This window comes from Polyodon spathula, chromosome 4, assembly GCF_017654505.1.
Source record: "Polyodon spathula isolate WHYD16114869_AA chromosome 4, ASM1765450v1, whole genome shotgun sequence".
In the NCBI taxonomy this organism is placed as follows: Eukaryota; Metazoa; Chordata; class Actinopteri; order Acipenseriformes; family Polyodontidae; genus Polyodon; species Polyodon spathula.
In genome coordinates, this window is record NC_054537.1 from 15,314,688 (window position 1) to 15,320,709 (window position 6,022).

Genomic DNA, 6,022 nt, shown 5'->3' on the forward strand with positions numbered 1-6,022 from the left:
TTTAAGCTTTGGTACAAGTTCAGAGATTTACTTTTCACTAACTAAAGGCAGTGTTGCCTTGTAGCTATTTTTGTATCCTTTCAGCCAGTTTATCTGGGTTGGATTCCAGCGTAATTAATGACAAGGTTAGGTTTTCTGTTTTTAAACTCTAACCTTGCGGGTGCACAAAAACCAGTGCAGCTTGGAGTGTACCACACTTGCATGTCTGAACTTGCTTTTGTGTATTTTTTTCAGTCTTTACTAATCATTTATGTAAAAGATGCTTATTGGTACTACATTGTTTTATCTGCTGAAAATGTAATAATAAAAGTGATTTAGATAAAAAATAGTATGTTCTCTCTCTCTCTCTCTCTCTCTCTCTCTCTCTCTCTCTCTCTCTCTCTCTCTCTCTCTCTCTCTCTCTCTATATATATATATATATATATATATATATATATATATATATATATATATATATATATATATATATATATATACACAGTACCAGTCAAAAGTTTGAGTACACCTGCTTGAAACCAGGTTTTTCATGATTATCTATGCTTTTAACTGTATAAACTTGTCTATAAACACTTAATATTTCATTGTATTATACGTGTATTTATATAAGCTGATAATCATAAGTGAATTGCATTCAAAAATATAATTTTTAAATGAAAATGTAAATCTTGTCAATTTCAATGAAATGGTCACCCAAAGCAAGGGAATTTCAGTCTGAAGCCCAAGTCAGTTAAAAGTCTGAAATGTGTATAACATGGTGTTAGAACACTGGCCTAAGTGTAAAAGTGTCTTTGTTAGATGTTCTCTGAGTTAACTAGTATGTTACCTAATTAACCTTTTGTCACCAATTATTGGTACAGGCGAGGGTCCATGATTACTATAAATATAGGTAGTATAAGCACAAGTTTGTCATTATAAGGGAGCAGAAAATGGCAAAATACGCAAAGAAAAAAAGACAGTCTGTAATTACTTTAAGAAATGAAGGTCAATCTTTAAGACAAATCGCAAGAACTTTATCTGTAACTGCTGTGGCCAAGACCATCAAACGATTTGAAGAAAGTGGCACTCATGAGGACTGAACAAGGTCAGGCAAACCAAGGGTGACCTTAGAATCAGAGAACAAGCTAATTTGAGTCACAAGTCTGCGAAACTGACGATTAACTGCCCTTGAAATACAAGCTCAGCTAAATGCTACTAGAAGTACAGATGTCGAAAAATCAACTGTTCAGAGGAGATTGCGTGAAGCTGTCCTAACTGGAAGAATTGCTGCAAAGGAACCATTGTTAAGCGTGCAGAATAAGAGGAAGAGACTTGCCTGGGCCAAAAAACACAGAAACTGGACATTTGAGGAGTGGAAGTTGGTCTTATGGACCGATGAGTCAAAATTTGAAATATTTAGGTCCAATCGCCAAGTATTTGTAAGACGCAGAGAGGGTGAGCGCATGAGTTCTGCATGTGTGGTTCCCACTGTCAAGCATGGAGGAGGCAGTGTCATGGTCTGGGATTGCTTTGCTGGTGATCTTTACCAAGTCCATGGCAAGCTCAACCAGCATGGCTATCATAGCATACTTCAGAAGCATGCCATTCCATCAGCATTACGGCTAGTTGGGCAGTCCATCTTTCTCCACCAAGATAATGACCCGAAACACACCTCAAAGTTGTGCAAGAACTATCTGGCGAAGAAGGAAAGTGAAGGACAACTCAATCAAATGATCTGGCCTTGATTTCATCATACATGATTCATACTACAATAGGTAATATTTGAATTAGTGTTATCTTTGAATTAGTCAACCATGGTCTTTGTTTTCACTCGGAGAATAACACACTTGACATTGGAGAAAGTTCAGTGTCAGTCAGTACTGAGGTTGTTGTATCTGAGTCGATCCTGTACGTGATCCTTCTAATAGGGCTATTTTGCATTGAAAAAATTGTTTCTTGCTGTTTGGATCGTTTAAAACGGATGTTTATTATTGGGTTCATTATTGTGACGTTAGCCTGTGTGTGTGTCTGTGTGTGTGTGTCTTATATATATATATATATATATATATATATATATATATATATATATATATATATATATATATATATATATATATATACAGTGCCTTGCAAAAGTATTCAGACCCCTGACCAATTCTCTCATTTTACTGAATTACAAATGGTACATTGAAATTTCGTTCTGTTTGATATTTTATTTTAAAACACTTAAACTCAAAATCAATTATTGTAAGGTGACATTGGTTTTATGTTGGGAAATATTTTTAAGAAAAATAAAAAACTGAAATATCTTGCTTGCATAAGTATTCAACCCCCACACATTAATATTTGGTAGAGCCACCTTTTGCTGCAATAACAGCTTTAAGTCTTTTGGGGTAAGTATGTACCAGCTTTGCACACAGTGTTGGAGTGATTTTGGCCCATTCTTCTTGGCAGATTTGCTCCAGGTTGTTCAGGTTGGTTGGACGACGCTTGTGGACCGCAATTTTCAAATAGTGCCACAGATTCTCAATGGGATTGAGATCAGGACTTTGACTGGGCCACTGTAGGACATTCACCTTTTTGTTCTTGAGCCACTCCAATGTTGCTTTGGCCTTGTGCTTGGGATCATTGTCCTGCTGAAAGGTGAATTTCCTCCCAAGCTTCAGTTTTTTAGCAGACTGAAGCAGATTCTCTTGCAGTATTTTCCTGTATTTTGCTCCATCCATTCTTCCTTCAATTGTAACAAGATGCCCAGTCCCTGCTGATGAGAAGCATCCCCACAGCATGATGCTGCCACCACCATACTTCACTGTAGGGATGTTGTGTCTTGAGGCATGGGCAATGTTAGGTTTGCGCCACACATAGCGCTTTGGTTTGGCCAAAAAGCTCTATCTTGGTCTCATCTGACCACAAAACCTTTTCCCACATCGCAGCTGGGTCACTCTCATGCTTTCTGGCAAACTCCAGATGTGCTTTTAGATTGTACTTTTTGAGTAACGGCTTCTTGCCACCCTCCCATACAGGCCAGTGTTATGCAGAGCTCTTGATATGGTTGACTGGTGCACCATTACTCCACTCTCAGCCACTGAACTCTGTAGCACCTTCAAAGTGATTGTTGGCCTCTCTGTGGCTTCTCTCACAAGTCTCCTTGTTTGAGCGTTGAATTTTGAGGGACGGCCTTTTCTTGGCAGTGCCTGGGTGGTGTGATGCAGCTTCCACTTCCTGATTATTGATCCACCTGTGCTCACTGGGATATCCAAACACTTGGATATTATTTTGTACCCTTTCCCTAATCTATGCATTTGTATTACTTTATCTCTAACTTCTGTAGAATGCTCTTTGGTCTTCATTTTCCTTCAGATTCACAGCCTTACCAATGATCCTTCAACAGTGGGGTTTTTATCCAGAAAATGTGACAGCAACTTTAATGGTTCACAGGTGAAGGCCAATGGTAAGGTAATTGTGTCCTCGTTAAGGCAGTTTCTTTCATCGGTGTAAATTGGGAGCTTCCACAGCACAGGGGTTGAATTAAGAATGTTGAAGGATGTCTTGATCTTATTTTTTTGTTATCCCTGTTTATTATATACTCATGTAGAGTTTATTTTGTGAACAGAGAAAGCTGACTTCCATAGATCCATAGATTAGGGCCTAATGAATTTATTTCAATTGACTGATTTCCTTATATGAACTGTAACTCAGTAAAAGCTTTGAAATTGTTGCATGTTGCATTTATATTTTTGTTCAGTGTATGAACAAAAATACAGATCAAAGAATTGTGGTAAGTTTTCAGTATGAAATGTGACACACTGTCAAAATGAAAACATTACAAAGTTAGTATCAGGTATGACCTCCCTGAGCATTAACACAATCCAAGCAGCATAGACCTGATAAGCCTCTATATCGACTGCTGTGAGATGTTTTGCCACACTTCCTGTGCAGCTTCAGCCAGCTGGCGAATGTTGGCTGGTCGAGGTTGTCTCCTGTGGATGGTACTGGCGATTTGGTCCCACAAACGTTCTATTGGACTCAGGTCAGGAGAAAAAGCTAACCACGGCAAGACCTCAACATTGTTTATTGAAGTTGTGAAATTGTAATCCTAGCACTGTGTGGTCTTCCATTGTCCAAAGGTATATACTCTTTTATTGTTTTTGAGTTCCCAATATCATCGCTTCTGTTTTGTCTGAATTTAGCATTAGGAAGTTTTTAAACATCCAATTTTTGATGTCAGCAAAACAAGTATTCAAAATATTAGCAGCAGAGCCATCACCCTACTTGCGGGACTGGTAAAGCTGAGTATCATCAGCATAACAGTGAAAATTAACTCCATGTCTACGAATAATATTACCCAAGGGTAGCATATAAAAAGAAAACAGAATTGGGCCAAGAATTAAACCCTGGGAGAACCCACATGTAACTTGATAAAAAAAAAAGAGATCTCCACCACAACTTTAACATACTGAAACTTGTATAAGCTAGTTACTCCTAGCTAATAATAAGCTTACTCCTAGCTACAAAATTCTATTAAAACTCATCCATTAAAAGTGCAACTTATTGATTAATGTGTGCTTGTTATTGGTAATTCCTCAGGTTATTTCTTAAGGGGGAGGACAATATGTTAGTGCCCTGAATGCAATAAATCACTCACCTTTTAGAGTAACGTATTCATTCTGTTTTTTCTTTGAAACATCATGAAACCTGTTAATTGTTTTATAGACTTTGCCACTTAATTGTTAGTATTGATTCAGATCAGCTACATTAACATTACAGTACACTTACCACTAAAGCACACTTCTATCTACTGTAGTAGTGATCATTAGTACATTAACCACATTTACAATTTATACACTATTCAAATATAAGCTTGTGTCTGTGATATAGAAAGGTCAAGCATAAATATTACCTCAGTGCTCTGTCAACAAACCTTTAAGTCAGACAGTGAGCAACACCTGTCAAGTCAATTCTCTGCAGGTTCCAATAAATTGGCCTTTAGACATTTGATTCACGCGTTGTGGCATAGCTCAGGCAATGCATCTGATGTACAGCCATATCTGGTATCAAAACCCACCAGTTTTCTTCTCAAATCCAATGGTCTGGTATCTTATTTATGCATCACTGTATTTCAGTTTAGGACAGCCTGACTACAGAACAGAATAATATTTTTTTAGACATGATTTTTAAAGGCTAGGGTGAAACAACTTGCTACTTAATAAATAATATCTCTAGTATCATCATTCAGCTATTTATTTATTTATTTGTAGCTATTTAAAAGCTATTTTTATATTGTGTGTACATGTATCTGCAAGTTTTTTGTAGACCAGGGATGAATAGATTAGTATATTTACATTTATATTAGCAGCATAATAAAAAGTATTTTTGTTTGATTGGATATGGCAGGGCTGGGCTGTCTAACTGAAATAGCATGTGCAGCAGGTGGTCATGTGTCAGTTGAATAATTGATAATCAAATAACCCTGGTCACCTATCTTTGTCCTATGCTGTTCTTTGTCTGGTGCTTTCGACAAGTCTGGAGGTAAGGAAAAGAATCCTCACCACTAGATGTGATCTACAACACAATCACTGTTTAATTATTCGGAACAAAGGTTTATGGTAGAGATTAATTTAGGGGAATTTTAATCCCACACCAGTTTATTTAGTTTTTGTAGGGAGAAGGTTCATGGTGCGGGACCTCCTTTTTACTGGGAGTAGTGTACGGCCTGAGCTTGGCCACCTTTTGTTGTTTAAGTTGTTTTGTATTTTGTATTATGTACACATATGTGTATTTCCTTCCGCACTAGGGCTATCATTGCTGGTACCCTAGTGGTGGCTACCTATAACTGTCTGTGTGATTCCCAATAAAACCTGGATGCCTGAGCGCCGTTTTCAACTTCAAACCCTCTGTTTCTCTCTCGTCTCTCAACAAATACTCACACAGTAACTGTACACCCCGATTACATATAGATATACTCCTGTTTTATTGACCTTGTTTTGCAGGTTGGCTTGATTTTATTTTCACAGTATTGTTACAGCTTTTAGAAGCCTCCAAAGTG